The following is an 18,433-nucleotide window of genomic DNA, read 5'->3' as shown; positions in this document are numbered from 1 at the left end:
ATTGTACTTATCAGAAGAAGACTCCTTATTAAAGAGTCTTTTAGTCCAACCGAAGACCTTTAAGTTAGGCAACTAAAATGTTAAAATTAACTTTCATGAACTGAAAAAACACTGAAATAGCAACAACTCATAGAGGGCTATGTGCTTATCCCTCCTGTTGTCCTCGAGTCAAAGAAGGAAGGAAGGGAGGGAGGGAGGAAGGAAGGAAGGAAGGGAGGAAGGAAGGGAGGAGGGAGGGAGGAAAGGAAGGAAAGAAGGAGGGAGGAAGGAAGGAAGGAAGGAGGGAATGAAGGAAGGGAGGAAAGGAGGAAGGGAGGAAGGAACGGAAGGATGGAGGAAGGAAGGTAGGAGGGAAGGAGGGAGAAAGGAAAACAGGAAGGGATGGGGGGAAAGGAAGGAAGTAGGGAAGGAATAAGGGAGGGAGGGAGGAAGGAAGGAAGGAAGGAATGAGGGAAGGAGGAAGGAAAGGAAGGAAGGAAGGAATGAGGGAAGGAAAGAAGAAGGAGGGAGGGAGGAAGGACAGACGGAAAGGAAAGAAGGGAGGAAAGAAGGAACAGTCAAAACAGACGGGGTCAGTTTGACCCTGGAGGCCGACAGGAAGGTTAATAATATAACTGTTATAGTGAGTGAGCTTCTCTGTATCTGATGTAACGTCTCATCACTGTACAGCAGACACATTATTACAGTCAGACCCGCCTCCACCATCTGTTAACACATGTACTCAGATCTTAACAGCCCTTCATATCTCTATTCCAGTCAGGTTTGGATGAACTTTAAGAGACCCTGAAGTAGATAATCATCCTCCTATTAATGCAGAAACTCATCATGGCTGCATTAATATAGAAATGAGCTCCGGGCTTTAACGCTTTAATTTGTTTTTTGGTCTGTCTGGAAATCATCATCTCCTCTGCAGACTCTAACAGCCTCGCTCCATTATCACACCATCTCTGAGGAAGACTTACATCAATGGCCGCTCTCCTCAATGCTCACTTTGTGTTTATGTGTGTGTGTGTGTGTGTGTGTGTGTGTGTGTGTGTGTGTATATGTGTGTGTGTGTGTGTGTACATTCACCTTCTGACATAATGGATGTTGTGCATCCTGTGAGTATGCAGCTCCTGATGGAGTCATTTCTGTGTCTGAATGTCTGAGAGTGTGTGTGTGTGTGTGTGTGTGTGTGTGTGTGTGTGTGTGTGTGTGTGTGTGTGTGTGTGTGTGCTATAGAGTGTGTGTTTGAGAGTGTGTTATTATACAGAGCAGCTGCTGTTCTCAGGAAAGTGTGTGTGAGTAGTTTACAGCTTTATTCATTTTAATGTAACCCTTGTGTTCATATTTTCAAACAACTTTTTTTTACTTTTAATGTGAAAAGATCACCAACCTCTCAGTGTGAGGACAAAATAATGTGTTTGCAAATGTAACACTAGCACTAAGAACATTATTACTACTACTGCTGCTAATATTACTACTTGTACTTCTTCTTCTACTACTACTACTGCTTTGCACCTTTTTATATTGCATATTGCACTTTATTGTTTTCTTTATGTCTTAAATTCTTTTAAAAATGTTCTCATGGCTCAGGGAGTTCTATCTAAATCTCAATATAATGACAATAAAGCTACTACTATAAACGTGATTCTTTTAGCCTGAAAGTGACCGAGCCTTTTAATGCATTATATCAACGAAGGTCCTCACAAGTCTAGAAGTACAAACAAACAAACAAACAGTGCAGACTTCAGATATTCAGATTGTCATCACTCTGTATCATAAAGTGTATAAAGGTATAGTCGTAGCCACTGTGATGTCATCCATTACAGATTTGATCATCGCCATCTTGGTTTTTTGGAGCCAGAAGTGACCATATTTGGATGAGATGGTGAAGCTAAGCTAAGCTAAACAAGCTAGCACAGTTTAAAAGGTGTATCAGTAATTTATGTTAACTATGATAGCTTAAATGCTTAAAACATTAAATTGTACTTATCAGAAGAAGACTCCTTATTAAAAAGTCTTTTAGTCCAACCGAAGACTTGTTAGGCGACTAAAATGTTAAAATTAACTTTCATGAACTGAAAAAACACTGAAATAGCAACAACTCATAGAGGGCTATGTGCTTATCCCTCCTGTTGTCCTCGAGTCAAAGAAGGAAGGAAGGGAGGAAGGAAGTAAGGAAGGAAGGGAGGGAGGGAGGAAGGAAGGAAGGAAAGGAAGAAGGAAAGGAGGAAGGAAGGAAGGGAGGAAGAAGGAAGGAAGGAGGGAAGGAAAGAGAGAGAAGGAGGGAAGGAAATGAGGGAGGAAGGACAGACGGAAGGGAGGGAAGAAGGAAAGGAAGGACGGAGGAAGGAAGGAGGGAGGGAGGAAGGAGGGAAGGAAAGATGGAGGGAGGGAGGAAGGAAAGAAGGAAGGAAGGAAGGAGGGAAGGAAAGAAAGAAGGAGGGAGGGAGGAAGGAGGGAAGGAAGGAAAGAAGGAAGGAAGGAGGGAGGATGGAAGGAAGGACAGAAGGAATTAAGAAAGGGGGAAGGAGGAGGGAGGAAGGAAGGGAGGACAGAAGGAAGGAAGAAAGGGGGAAGGAGGAGGGAGGAAGGAAGGGAGGAGGAAAGAAGGAACAGTCAAAACAGGCGGGGTCAATTTGACCCGGGAGGACGACAGGAAGGTTAAACTCATATAATCTGGGTTTACGATACATAACCAATGTTGCTTCACCTTTTATCTTTCACTGTGGAAGCAACTTGTCAATCACAAGGTAGCCCCGCCCTGAAGCATAACCGCTTTAACTCTATTTTACTCTAAGTGTGACCACAAGTTACTAAATGAACATTGAGACCATTAATTCAATATGAAACTCTTTACTGAGGTGATATATCAAAGGAGAAGTTTTATTAAGGCTCTTTTTCTCATAGACTTCCATACTGTAGAGGCGCCCCCTGCTGGCCATTAGAAAGAATGCAGGTTTAAGACACTTCCATATTACTGTAGCTCCACTTTTCCTCCTCTCGCTCTGTATGCAGCTGTTATTGGCTTTCTGTGTGTGTGTGTGTGTGTGTGTGTGTGTGTGTGTGTGTGTGTGTGTGTGTGTGTGTGTATGTGTGCATTGGAGAGTTATTGTTTGTCTAGTCTCTGGGGGGGGTCATCGTGATCAATGAAGATCTGCCCTCTTACTTTGCCATTTTGAATTGCTTTCAGCCAGAGCACAGAGCCAAACACCAGTTTATCCTCCTCATTTATCTTTCACAGCATCTTGTTGTGCTGCCCACAAGGCCTGTGTGTGTGTGTGTGTGTGTGTGTGTGTGTGTGTGTGTGTGTGTGTGTGTGTGTGTGTGTGTGTGTGTGTGTGTGTGTGTGTGTGTGTGTGTGTGTGAGACCACAGGACAGTATTTATTTTTTTGCCTGGGCCTTAGAGAGATAACTCATAAGTCACTGTGACTTTTTTTGGTTGTTTTCATGAAAGATTCAGAGACCTGACAAACTAATAGATTACGTCTGTCTCAGTGTGTGAAGCACAAAGATCCACTGAAGTGTCTCTTCAATACTTTATGTCCTTTGTTTCAGACTCTGGACAGAAGAACAGGAGGATGCAAAAGATTAGTTTTCCTTCTCGGGCTAATATGTCTAGTTGTTGGATGTGGATCATACTGATTAACTGCATCCTCTAATATCATGTTTTTAAAATGGGTTTTTGCAGCTGTTGTGTGAAGATATCAGTGTTTTAATTTATAATATAGTTAGAAGTTTGTTGTAAGTTGAGTTGGTGGTATGATGGTTAAAATATCATAACTGTAATGTCCCTAGTTTGGTTTTCTCAACATTTAAAAATTCATAAAAAGATCAGAGGAAAGATAATTTAATGTTGTTTCTTCTTTAACCCTCCTGTTGTCCTCGAGTCAAGGAAGGAAGGAAGGAAGGAGGAAAGAAGGAAGGGAGGGAGGAAGAAGGGAGGGAGGAAGGAAGGATAGAAAAGGATGGAAGGGAGGAAGAAGGAAGGAAAGGAAAGGAGGGAGGGAGGAAGGAAGGAGGGAAGGAAGGGAGGAAGGAAGGGAGGAAGGACAGAGGAAAGAAGGAAGGAAGGTAGGAGGGACGGAGAAAGGAAAAGGGGAAGGGAGGAAGGATGGAAAGAAGGAAGGGAGGAAGGAAGGAGAGAAGGAAGGAAGGGAGGAAGGATGGAAAGAAGGAAGGGAGGAAGGAAGGAGAGAAGGAAGGAAGGGAGGAAGGATGGAAAGAAGGAAGGGAGGAAGGAAGTAGAGAGGGAAGGGTGGAAGGAAGGAAAGAAGGACAGTGGAAGGGAGGAAGGAAGGAGAGAAGGAGGAAGGAAGGAAGGAAGGGAGCGAGGAAAGAGAGAGGAAGGAAAGAAAGAGAGAAGGAGGGAGGGACGACAGACGGAAGGGAGGAAAGAAGGAACAGTCATAACAGACGGGGTCAATTTGACCCGGGAGGACGACAGGAAAGTTAATATCATTTTAATCATATTGAAACCTTTATACCTTTCCAGCCGCAGCATAGAAACCATCTATTAATGGAGAGAAAATACATTTATTATAGTACTTAAGATATTAATGTTTCTAAGTTACTGTTGAAACTCTCAAAGCTTTTATACAATATTAAGTTCAGTATCCTGCAAAAAATACAAATAAACTCAGAAGCTTTAACAGGGATTTATTATTATTATTATTTATTATTATATTATGTATTTATATAGTCCAATACAACACTACACATGACAGAATATGTGTCATAATCATAACCTTTACATGCTATACTATATTCCATAATGTAAAGTACTCAGATGCATCTAATCTCATTAAATTACTTTTCTTTTTTTTTTATCAGAAAAGAGCAAATTATGAACTATTGATATTTGTAACTTAATGTATTTAAAAGATAAATCTAAATGCATTTAGTAAGAGCTTCAGAAGAGTTTAAGTATTTTTTTATACTGTATTTAAAATCAATAAAAATGCACAAACCCACATGAAAGCAACTCAAGTGTTCATAATGCATTTATAGACCGCTCTGTCACACACACACACACACACACACACACACACACATGCACACACACACGCGCACACACACACACACACACCAATGGCCTGAGTTGTGGCGTTTTTTTAATTAATCAATGAGTGGCATTCAGATATGACCTTATAAAGAGAGAGAGAGCTTTCTCCTCTCTGTTTGAGGTCCGTGTGTGTGTGTGTGTGTGTGTGTGTGTGTGTGTGTGTGTGTGTGTGTGTGTGTGTGTGTGTGTGTGTGTGTGTGTGTGTGTGTGTGTGTGTGAGCTCTTCTGGTCTCCAGAGTGGTGACATTCAGAAGCGAGTCCAGCCGAGCCGTGCCAAGCTAACACTCTGACATTGTCCTGACATTTCCCTCCTGCCTGCTCCTACAGTACCGCCTGCCTGCTTAGCCCCTGTGTGTGTGTGTGTGTGTGTGTGTGTGTGTGTGTGTGTGTGTGTGTGTGTGTGTATGTGTGTGTGTGTGTGTGTGTGTGTGCCTATGAAAGATATTTCAAACTCGCTGTCAGCCTCCCAGATTCAGAGAAAAGGACTCAGCAGTGTGCTAATGGCTTTGAATCTGGAGAAGAAAGTGCACTGTGTGTGTGTGTGTGTGTACATACTGTGTGTGTGTGTGTACATACTGTGTGTGTGTGTGTGTGTGTGTGTGTGTGTGTGTGTGTGTGTGTGTGTGTACATACTGTGTGTGTGTGTGTGTGTGTGTGTGTGTGTGTGTGTGTGTGTGTGTGTGTGTGTGTGTGTGTGTGTGTGTGTGTGTGTGTGTGTGTGTGTGTGTGTGTGCTATTGTAGGAAAGCAGGAACCAGGATTATATGATTTTCAACATTATAAGATTATACAACTGTAACATGTCAGCTGTGTTCTGTACAACATGTTTGGATTTAGTTACTTTTCATTATAATATATATTTTTCATGCATGTCCTTTCCAGCAAACAGCCTCATTAATAGCATCAAACATCATTTTAGTTATAATTGTGTTGTACAGTTCAGCTGTCAGAAACACCAGGTGACTCCCTGCAGTCCACCTGTCAGACCTCCAGCAGTCGGCCTCCTCTGCTGACACCTTACCTCCAGAAGCGTCTCTGTACATCTGGTCACGTGCTCACCTCCCTGGTTTCCCACAGTCTGGACACCCAACCTTGCACCATCACCCTGGTTTTCCTTGGTTACCCACCTGAGCACCCTCTTCCTGGCTACCTGCACCCTTTGATTGTCAGTTTTATCCATAGACTGTATATAAAATGGACGTAACATCCGTGACGTCACCCATTGGTTTGTGGACTGCTGCTCGGAGGCCAATAGTATCGGATCTGAGCAGCGCCATCTTGAAATTTCAGGTGCATGCTGGGAAAAATAAAAACATGGATTCTACTTATATGGGCATCAGGAGGAGCATGAGGCGCCCTCCTGAAGCTGTGAACCAATCAACCTGTCAATCACCACGTAGCCACGCCCTAATGCATACCCTGCTTTATCGTCACATATAAAATCAGGGAGGCCAAAATGTCCCAAATGAACATCATACTGCATTGAAGAAGGCTTTAAACTAGCGATTGAGACCATAAACACATTTTGAAAACGTTTACTGAGGTTAGAAATCAAGTGAGAAGTTGGTGAATTCTCCATTGACTTGTATAGAGACGGAAGTCCTTTTGACACCAAAACGGTCGCCCCCTGGTGGCCTTTTGATAGAATGCAGTTTTAAGTTACTTCCGGGTTGATCCCCACCTGCTTGTGTTTCCAGCCTACTCCAGCTGTGTCTAGTTCTGTTTTTGTCGTTATCTGCCAGCAACCAGTCTGGTAAATGAAAGTAATTTTCTTCAGTTCCTGTCGCCTCTATTGTTTCTGCATTTCGTTCCACTTACCTGCACAACTTGTTACTGATGGATTTACACCCTGTTAGGAGCATGATTGGTTAAGGTGGTTGTTAAATAGTATGTGCCTTGAATTGGTAGAACTGGATTGGTAGAATTGAAGCTTGTCTATACTTTGATAGAAATGATAAAATTCAGTTTAGAAACCAATATGTGTGATATTAATGATCAGAGAAAGCAATAATATATAACTTCTCCCTCCCTCCTTCTCTCTTTCATTCCTCCACCTACCTTCCTTCTTTCCTTCCTTCCTCTTTTCCTTTCTCCCTCCCTCCCTTCCTCCTTCCTTCTTTCCTCCCTTCTTTCTTCTCTTTCTTTCCTCCCCCTACCTTCCTTCTTTCCTCCGTCCTTCCTACCTTCCTTTCCTCCCTCCTCCCTTCCTTCTTTCCTTCCTCCCTTCCTTCCTTTCCTTCCTCTCTTCCTCTCTTCCTTCCTCCATCCTTCCTTTCCTTCCTCCCTCCTACCATCCTTCGTTCCTTCTTTCCTCCCTTACTTTCTCCCTCCTACCTTCCTTCCTTCCTTCCGTCCTCCCTTCCTTTCCTCCTTTCCTTCCTTCCTCCCTTCCTTCCTTCCTTGACTTGAGGACAACAAGAGGGTTAATAGGGACAACATATCTTACAGAAGATAAAACCCATAAAAATACAAAATATTATGTCTGTATGGAAATGTTTAACTTAGGTGCACATGAGATAACTAGGATTGTATTTTCCACTGTTGCCTGTTTAAGAGTTAAAGTTATTTGTGAAGTGATTACAATTATGTTTTAAAGCCAATGAAGCAAAATCAATGCACTTCTTTTCTGGTCCCATGGTTAATTGTACATGAACCTTCTTTAATTACAAAAGCCTCCTCTATCCTCTCCTTTCTATATGCAAATTATAAGGAGACAAATTCATGTTGCACCTCCTTAAACTGCTCTCTGGAGGTTCCTCATTACACTTGATGTTAAAGCAACTGGTCGATAATCATTTAAAACAGATGGATTTGACATGTTTTGGGTCTGGGCAGTATGAGGATGGTTTCTACGCCCCGGGGATGTGATCTGTATCCAGGAAGGAAGAAGAAAGGAAGGAAGGAAGGAAAAGAGGGAGGAAGGATGTGATCTGTATCCAGTGACATCTGAAAACACAATCCAAACACAGGGCCGCATTGTTCCCGACACTCCTACAGAACCTCCTCAGGACCAGCCGCCTTTCTCACATTGATCTTTATAAAGATTCTTCACACCCCCTCAACTGTCTACGGTCACGTTGTTTTAATTAAGTTACAACATGTGGAGAAATCTGATGAATCAGTCCTGGTAAAGGATGTATTTAACTGATTATCAAAGCTCAGATCATTCCCATTGTTACTAACCTGTCTGTTCTTCCATCACTGTGTACATCCCCTATCATACCTGCTTTAACCCTCCTGTTGTCCTCGAGTCAAGGAAGGAAGGGAGGAAGAAGGGAGGGAGGAAGGAAGGGAGCAAGGAAGGGAGGAAGGGAGGAAGAAAAAGGTGTTTTATTCTGCCAAGCAGTCACCTCACTCTACAACACTGGAGAGAAGTCGTTCCTGCATTATGCTGCAGTAGAAGAACTGATCTCATTGTGCTTTTCAGTTGGGTTTAGTAATAAGGAGATAGAGTAAAATGTTGATGAGTGTTTGGAAAGGACGTAGCTGTACAAACAACTCTTTAAATTACATATTTATTCAGCTGCCATGACAAACAACCACTATATGATATATATAAAGAGGTTGGTGACTCACTCTTGTTAATAGTCTCAAAGTTCAAAGTTCAGGTGAGAAAGGAACCAACAGACTAACAGTACATTTTCAGACTGAATCCAGCTGCAATTAAATCTACCTCCAAACTGAGCTGAGGATACATTTCTGTACTGTAATAGATAAAACGTTGATGCATATGATGAATGCTGCTTGATTACATGTATTCATTTCAGAGCCAAATGACGCAGCACTGATTGTTTATTTGAATACATCAACGTAAACTGATTCAAACAAGCGTTTCTGATGAGATCTCACACAAGAAGACATGATTGGGACATTTTATGGCATTAAATAGGAAACATTATGAGAGTGAAAGCTGATATCAGGCTTGTATACAGTCTGTCTTATTATTATAGATTATATTGACTCAAGCTGGATTTTACTTTATAAGAAGTTTGCTTTATGAAAATGAGATTATCTGCAGTTGTAGATGATAGTAAAACCTCAATCTTATTCATCTATGTTGGTTTTGATAAATATTTCACATGTAAATATTTTCATTTGCATCTTATTCTTTTTATTATTTTGTTGTTCATCTTTGAAAACCAAACAGAAACCCGCCCCTGTTAGTGTTGGTGAGTTCCGGCGCTGCACAGTGGATCAGATATGTTTATTATTACATCTTTGATGTGTCTTTGTTTGCTCTGATTCAAACATCAGTGCTGGGTGTCAGAATAATTGGAGATGATGATGAAGATGCATCTAATGGCGCTTTTCCACTACACAGTTCCAGCACGACTCGCCTCGCCTCGGTACGGTACCAGGAACCTTTTCCATTACAAAAAAGTACCTACTCAACATGGGCCGGGTCGTCATAGCAACGGCTCCGCGAAACTGCCGTGACTTCATTTTATACGCGACACAAACACATTAACAATGGAGGACATGGAGGCAGTGGTGTACTTGCTGCTGTATGAGGCTTTCTGTCTCACACAAAGCAAGAAAATTGAGTCGTATAGCTGTAACTATGGTAACGCTGCTGCCAGTATTTAAAAATGCCGGACGGCTCACGACTCTTCCAGCGACAACTCTTCTGACCAATCAGCAGCCAGTAGTGTGTCGACGTCACATTTTAGTATCGGCTTGGCTCGATTGGAACCTCACCAGAGCAGGTACTAAAAAAGGACCAGGTACCAGGTACTATCCCTGATGGAGACGCAAAAAGAACCGAGGCGAGTCGTGCTGGAACTGTGTAGTGGATAAGCGCCATTTGTTATTCTTCTTTTATGTGTCTTTGTGTGCTCTGATTCAAACATCAACTCTGGCCTTTCAGTGCTGGCTGTCAGAATAATTGGAGATGATGAAGAAGAAGATGCATCTAACAGTGTTCATGTGCAGGTAATCTACCTTTAAACAGACGTGTTTCTACAGCAGAGCAGCTTCTTCACTACAGTCATGATCAACTGTGGCAAATTAATTTTTCTCTATAATTACCTGAGGAATGCAAGAGAGAAGCAGAAACACCTGGAGGAAGGCGGGGGTGTCGGCGTGGTGCGGTTCGATGGAGGGTTCATGCTCTTGGATGTTCATACCACCTCTACTGACGGTGATGCTTACAAACACCTGCTGTCTCTGCCGAGGAAACTCATTGAGCTTTAGACCGCTGTAAGGTGCCTCTCTCTCGCTGTCTTCATAGAGAGAGAGAAAGAGTTGTTAGTCACCCCCCCCCCCCCCCCCCCCCCCCTCCTCTCTCTCTCTGAGTACAGGGAAAGTTGTTTGCTCTGCTTTAATGAAACATTGCCTCAGGAGACAATTGACAGCTTCACATTTTGGCACAAGAAATAAAAGCAACTTGCAAAAAAAAGAAAAAGAGAATAAATAGGCTTTACGTTATTGATATGATGCATTTATCAGTTATTAATACAGTTGCACCACTTCAGAAAATCACCTTCACACTCCAGCTGCTGGCAGTCAGTCGCTCTACTAGCTTGGTTTGATCCTGCGGTGCTGTGGTCAAGCCTCCGCAGGAAGTTGATTTCATTCTCTTTTCTTTTTTTTCTTGTGCCAAACATTTTCTTTCCTTTTTTTTTTGCCTGTTTTTTTCTTCTTTTTTTTCTTGTGCTGGACTTTTTCTTTCTTTTTTTTTGCCTGTTTTTAAAAAAAATGTGCCTGTTTTTTTTCTTGTGCTGGACTTTTTTTCTTTTTTTTTTGCCTGTTCCTAAAACTTCATCATAACTTCCTGCAGAGGCTTGACCACAGCACCGCAGGATCAAACCAAGCTAGCAGAGCGACTGACTGCCAGCAGCTGGAGAGTGAAGGTGATTTTCTGAAGTGGTTCAACTGTATTAATAACTGATAAATGCTTCATATCAATAACGTAAAGCCTTCATTCTCTCTTTATTTTTGCCTGACTTTTTATTTTCTTGTGCTGGACTTTTTCTTTTTTCTTTTTCATTTTTTTTTGGCCAGTTTTTTTTTTTTTCTTGTGCTGGACTTTTTCTTTTTTCTTTTTTTTTGCCAGTTTTATTTTATTTATTTTTCTTGTGTCAGACTTTTTTTTTTTTTCTTGTGCTGGACGTTTTCTTTCTTTTTTTGCCAGTTTTTTTTTTTTTTTTTTCTTGTGTCAGACTTTTTTTCTTTTTTGCCTGGCCCTAATACTCCGTCGTATCCTTCCTGCAAACCTAAGATTGTCAGATTGAAGATGTTTTTTCTAACTGGAGAACTGACAAGAAACAGGCAGGAACACAGCATCATTTATTATGAATTGTGTAAGTTACCTTGTTCATTTCTGCTCTTTGTTTTTATGTTTTATGTTATTGATTATTGATTATTGATTCACTGGATGCTGTGTACCACTCTGTCCAACTTATGATAACTGACTTGTGACTCAGATTTGAAGGCCAAATTTGGGCTTGGACACACTTTATCAGTCTCTGTAACCAGGGTAACCCCAAATTGACAAAAGATAAGTAGTCCCAAACATGCATACGCTTTTACTGTGATGAGCATCAATAAAACAAAACTGTGTTCCAGACTGAGACATGATATTGTTCATATTGAATAATTTTTCTTAAGACATCTCAGGATCTGTTTTGTGAACAGACAAATTGGGCTTCATGTGGCCCCTTGCACTAAAATGAGTTTGACACACTGCTCTACTCTCCATTACTCAGCACTGAAATAAGAAAAATCATTCTGTTATAATAATGCACAATAATGCAAAACTCTGCCTTAAATTTGATTCTTTACCACCACTACAGCTGTTCAAAAGCCTTATGTGACACTTTGTTTTAATGGATTGTAAATGTTTTTCACCTTACCATAATCTTATCTGTCTGCTTATATTTATTCATTGGTTTATTTTTCTTCTAATTACCTTCCTAATGTTCTAGACACCATTGTAGATGAGGATTTGTCCTTAATGGTCTTTCTTTTTTGTTTTCCAGTATGAGACTTTAATTAATAGTAATAGTTTAATTAGTGTAATAGTGACCAAACAAATCTTTCTAATCCTTCAAAACAGCCATACTTTGAACTAGGTCACATTTCATATATTACACTGTCACAGGAAAAGTCTAAAAGGTACAAATCCATTTCCTTATTTGTTGGAGGAAGAGGAGTGTGTGTCTGACTCCTTAATGGTCTTTCAAAGAAAATAAAGGTTAATACATGTTTTTGCATTGTAACTAAAGAGGGGTCACAAAATAGTGTGATAATAACTGTTTATAGCATATATTGTACAAAAAGATGCAATTAAATGATCTTCAAAAAAAAAGATCTGATAAGAAGACAGATGCAAAAAGAAAAGGAATATTAAAAACAAAGATGCTTCACACTGAAATAAAGTAATTATTATTAAAATGCTGTTAAAACAATGTTAATATGGTGACATCTAAAAAAAAAACCCTAACTGAATGAATACATGAATTAATTCAGAAGCTACTGAAACTAAAATAACCAGTTTTAAAGCCACTAGAAATCCTTTTTAATGCTGACAGATGAGCATCATATCAAACATCCATTAATCCATTAATCCATTCATCTGGTTAAACATGCAGCATTATATACAGTACGGTGCATGAACAGATTTTTGATTTAAATCTAATACCAAAGAGTGACAGTGAGTGTTTTTGGTGACTCACCTCGACTGCTTTTAAATCTTCTGCCAGAGTCCGCAGCATCCGAGCAGCTCAGAGGATTGACTTTAACTTCAAGGATGGGAGGAGTTGGAGTGCTCAGCAGTCGTTATGGCCGACAGTCTCTCTCAGATACTCGTCTCAGGACCTGACGTTGTGGTGGTTGTGGTCCGGCGCTCTGTGGACCGTCACGCTTGGCAGAGCTCGGTGCCGCCGTGGGGAGATGATGTGGGAGATGGAAGGAAGAGGCTTAGATACAGTGAGCTGGCAGCCAAGGTTGGAGAGTCACAGTAAGCCCCCCGAACAAGTCGGGCTCTGTGGATTTGCAGGAGCAGCCGGAAGGTAGTTTACTGATGGAGTTTAGGGATTTGAGTTTGGGGGATTACTGCAGGACATGAGATCAGCCTGTAGCTCTGACCCAAAACTGGCAGCAAGCAAACTAAGGTAGACTATAGTGAAATGTTTCTTTTTCCATATATAACATTTGGTGATGAATTTATGTGTAAAAACTGCACAAGACTGTTTTTATTTTACCTGTAACGTCTGCAGGAAGAAAAATATCATACATTTATGAGTCCAGGAGTGTTTTTCAGTAGTTGCTTCAACCATTGGCAGGTCTCTCCTACAATCAGCTACATCCAAACAATACTTTTGACCTGTATTGAGACTCTTTATTAGCATTAAAAGGTGATATTAGGAGAGTCAAACAAAGCCTGATCTTTCTAAATGGATAAAATTAGTGAAATTAATTGTTAGTTGGAGAGCTCCTCTACTTTTCTACTAATATGTTGTGTTGTGTTTAACTGTTTCTGTTCAGAGTGATTGCTCTTTGTTGTTTGTGTAAATACTTGCATGTACAACATATATATTTAAAATGTGTCTTTTTAAATACTAAATTTCATTTTCATTAAGGCTGGGTATCAATACCAATCCAAGTCCCCTTAAAGTGATACTTCATTAGATTCCCATCATGTGAATAGAAGCCACCACTCCTCCACATCTAAATGATTTGATTTTTACACAAATGCATTTAACTAATAACTCAAATTCACCACGACTTCACCCCCACAGACGGGTTGTAGCTGCTGTGGCAGTGGACCAATCACATGATGCATTAAATACAAGAATGCTTGCTGTTGATTGGCTGTGAGCAAGTCCGTACAAATAGTCATATTTTCTAGATCTGGGTGCAAAAAGGATCAATTGATGGGAGACGTTTCCATACTACTTGGTATTGATTTATTTCGGTTGATACATTAAAGGTATTGAGTATCGATACCCAGCCCTAATTCTTATGTTTTCTTGCAGCCAAAAGTCAGCAAAAACATCTTTGGGTGAATAAACTGCACATGCAATGTCTGAATTTGTCAAATATAAGCTACATTTATTCCACTTATAAAAACTCTGTTTCTGAGAGAAGCTCTAATCTGACAATCAATGGAAGTTTTGTTTTACCTCAACTAACATTCCCACATCTACTGCAGGAGAGAAACAGTGGATGATAGTTATAGTTATTAACCCTCCTGTTGTCCTCATGTCAAGGAAGGAAGGGAGGAAGGAAGGAAGGAAGGAAGGAAGGAAGGAAGGAAGGAAGAAGGAAGGAAAGGAGGGAGGAAGGGAGGAAAAAGGAAGGATGGATGAAAGAAGGAAGGTAGGAGGAAGGAAGGAAAAAGGAAGGAGGGAGGGAGGAAGGAAGGGAGGAAGGAAGAAGGAAGGAAAGGAGGGAGGAAGGAAGGAAAGCAGGAAGGAAGGAAGGGAGGAAAGGAAAGAAGGAAGGGAGGAAGGAAGGAAGGAATGAAGGGAGGAGGGAGGGAGGGAGAAAGGAAGGAAGGAAGGAAAGAAGGACAGAGGAAAGAAGGAAGGTAGGGGAGGAAAGAAAGAGAGAAGAAGCTAGGGAGGAAGGAAAGGAAGGAAGGAAGAAAGGGGGATGGGGGAAGGAAAGAAGGAAGGGAGGGAGGGAGGAAAGAAGGAAGGAGGGAGGGAAGGAGATAGGAAGGAAGGAAAGAAGGATAGAGGAAAGAAGGAAGGTAGGGGGAGGAAAGAAAGAGAGAAGGAGCTAGGGAGGAAGGAAAGGAAGGAAGAAAGAGGGATGGAGGAAGGAAAGAAGGAAGGGAGGAAAGATAGAGGAAATAAAGAAAGAGAGAAGGAGGGAGGGAGGAGGGACAGACGGAAAGAAGGAACAGTCAAAACAGACGGGGTCAATTTAAACTAGTTTCCACCATATTGATTCTGACAGTTCGTGGTCGGCCTGATCAGATCAGACTGAGCTTCATTCATAGGAAGGAATAATTCATACTGTAAAGAGTGAATAATGCATCAGTACATTTATAGCTGTATACCGCTGTTAAACTTTAACCACTCACAGTCGATACCAAACTTCCACACATGGAACGAAGGGAGGAAGAAGGAAGGAAGAAGGAAGGAAAGGACGGAGGAAGGGAGGAAGGAAGAAGGAAGGAAAGGAGGGAAGGGGGATCGATGGAAGGAAGGGAGGAATGAAGGGATGAAGAAGGAAAGAAGGAAGGAAGGAAGGAAGGAATGAAGGAAGGAAGGAAAGGAGAAAAGGAGGAATTAAGGGAGGAAGAAGGAAGGAAAGGAGGGAGGAAGGAAGGAAGGAAAGGAGGAAGGAAGAAGGAAGGAAAGGAGGGAGGGAGGAAGGAAGGAAGGAAAGGAGGGAGGAAGGAAGGGAGGAAAGGAAAGAAGGGAGGGAGGAAGGAAAGGAAGGAAGGGAGGAGGGAGGGGGGAGGACGGAAGGAAGGAAGGGAGGAAGGAAGGAAGGGAGGAAAGGAGGAAGGAAGGAAAGGAAAGAAGGAAGGATGGAGGAAAAAAGGAAAAGAGGAAGGGAGGAAGGAAGGAAAGAAGGACAGAGGAAAGAAGGAAGGTTGGGGGGAGAAAAGAAAGAGAGAAGTAGGGGGGGAGGGAGGAAGGAATGAAGGAAGGAAGGAAAGAAGGAGGGAGGGAGGAAGGAAGGAAGGAGGGAAGGAAAGAAGGAGAGAAGGAGGGAAGAAGGAAGGAACAGTCAAAACAGACGTGGTCTATTTGACCCGGGAGGACGACAGGAAGGTTCGTGGTCACACTCACAGTCGATACCAAACTTCCACACACGTCGAAGGGCTCTGCTACTTTTCTGAGCTGAGATCGACTCCGACAGACAGAAGTAGGTTACTGACTGTTGGCAGCAGAACTGACGAGCGTCTTTTCACAGGAGCCGAAAATGATATAAATCAGTTTGGAGTAAAGTTGGCTGTTGTTTGCTCGGCTGACGCTCCCTGGAGAGCAGAAAGTCTTCAGCCTTTAAGGTCATCAAAACTTATCCTTCTGTGAAGAAGTTTTTTTTTAGAGACATGGTGCTGAAAAAAACACTGTGAAGAAAAAGAGATTACAGTAGTTCAGACTGTCTGAAGCTAAAAAAAAACAAGAACATTTTATTTATATACACAACAAAACAAACTGTGAGGAATCAGCTCAGAAATGTTCCTCGTCTGAGTTTCAGACATTTTATAACTTTATTCCTCATTGTTGCTAACGGTGATATTAACCTTCCTGTCGTCCTCCCGGGTTAAATTGACCCCGTCAGTTTTGACTGTTCCTCCCTCCCCTCCTTCTCTCTTTCTTTCCTCCCGCCTACCTTCCTTCTTTCTTCTGTCCTTCTTTCCTTCCTTCCTCTTTTCCTTTCTCCCTCCCTCCCTCCCTCCTTCCTTCTTTTCCTCCATCCCCCTTTCTTCCTTCCTTCATTCCTTCCTCTCTCCCTCCCTCCCTCCCTCCTTTCCTTCCTTCTCCCTCCCTCCTTTCCTTCCTTCTTCCTCCCTTCCATCCTCCCTCCCTCCTTTCCTTCCTTCTTCCCTTCCTTCTTTCCTCTGTCCTTCTTTCCTTCCTTCCTTCCTCCCTCCCTCCTTTCCTTCCTTCTTCCTCCCTACATCCTTTCCTTCCTTCTTCATCCCTTCCTTCTTTCCTCCCTTCCTTCCTCCTTCCCTTCCTTCCTTCCTCCCTTGACTCGAGGACAACAGGAGGGTTAAATCAATGCAGACAGTTTTATCCACCCAATCAAAAATGGCTTTCTTATACAACTTTTAAGAATAACAGTATAGAACAAACATTAATGTTAATATCAGCGTCTGTACTTTTATTTACTATAATAGCTTAACATTATAATATTAACCGTGTAGCACAGCGGCTTCCTGTCTGTGTGACTCCTGAGCCATGAAGGTGATGTTGTTTTCTCCTTTAGAGCACAAATAACATTTCAATTACTTCCTTTAAATTGAAGGAAGCAATTTTAAATAGATTACTATTCCTGTAAAATCAGGATTAAATCGTCTATCCGAGGCATATCTAAAGTAAATTGAAATCTGTTCAGTACATTTATTATTTGGTCTCTTTTTGAAAGGAAACACACTGATTATTTTCCCCCAGCAGTCACAATCACTCTAAGTGCTTCTGCTATTTTTACAGGTTAGAATAGAAAATTGTTTTATTATTACAAAAGGGGAAATTATAATCTTGTATTTAGCCTATCCACAAACACACACATACACACACACACACACACACACACACACACACACACACACACACACACACACACACACACACACACACAGAACCATGAAAAGGAGAGGCCTGAGGACACAGTAGCAGGAGATTTTTGTGCAATATGGATTCAAACTGGCTACCAAATGCCCCAAATTACCCACCTATTGTTATACCAGACAAATATAACCTGTTAAAACCCTCCTGCCCTCCTCCTGGGTCAAATTGACCCCGTCTGTTTTGACTGTTCCTTCTTTCCTTCTTTCCTTCCTTCCTCCCTCTTTCTTTATTTTTTCCTTTGTTCTTCCCTTCCTTCCCTCTTTCTTTGCTCCCTCCTCCTTCCATACTTCTTTCCTCACTTCCTTCCTTCCTTCCTTCCTACTCCTTTCCTTCCTTCCTTCCGTCTTTCCTCCCTCCCTCCTTACTCCTTTCCTTCATTCCTTCTTCCTTTCCTTCCTCCCTTTCTCCCTCCCTTCCTTCCTTCCTCCCTCTCCTCCTTCCTTCTTCCCTCCCTCCCTCCTTACTCCTTTCCTTCCTTCCTTCCTGATTTCCTCCCTCCCTCCCTCCTTACTCCTTTCCTTCCTTCCTTCCTGATTTCCTCCCTCCCTCCCTCCTTACTTCTTTCCTTCATTCCTTCCTCCCTCCTTACTCCTTTCCTTCCTGCCTTCCTTCCTTCTTTCCTCCCTCCGTCCCTCCTTACTGCTTTCCTTTTTTCCTTCCTGATTTCCTCCCTCCCTCCCTCCCCTCCTTACTTCTTTCTTTCATTCCTTCCTCCCTCCTTACTCCTTTTCTTCCTTCTTTCCTCCCTTCCTCATCCCTTCCTTCCTTGACTCGAGGACAACAGGAGGGTTAAACAGCAGTGTAGGTAAGTGTTAAACTCATCAGAGCTTTAATTGTGCAGCTCAAAATTAAAACATGTCAGCCGGCTAAGACCAAATTAATGCAGAGAAAGCTGCAACATAAGTCCAGATAATTCTGCATTAGCATAAAAAGACATTTGCTTAAACTAAACTGCATTTTAATGGTGTATGTTAACAGTTCTTTACAATAAATGTCTTAGTAATAAACTGCATACACTGAATACGTTTATAATGTTTGCATATATACTGAACACAAATATGAACGCAACACTTTTGGTTTTGCTCCCATTTTTCATGAGCTGAACTCAAAGATCTAAAACATTGTT

The sequence above is a fragment of the Scomber scombrus genome, chromosome 17 (assembly GCF_963691925.1).
Source record: "Scomber scombrus chromosome 17, fScoSco1.1, whole genome shotgun sequence".
NCBI classification, from domain to species: domain Eukaryota; kingdom Metazoa; phylum Chordata; class Actinopteri; order Scombriformes; family Scombridae; genus Scomber; species Scomber scombrus.
This window is presented reverse-complemented; position numbering follows the sequence as displayed.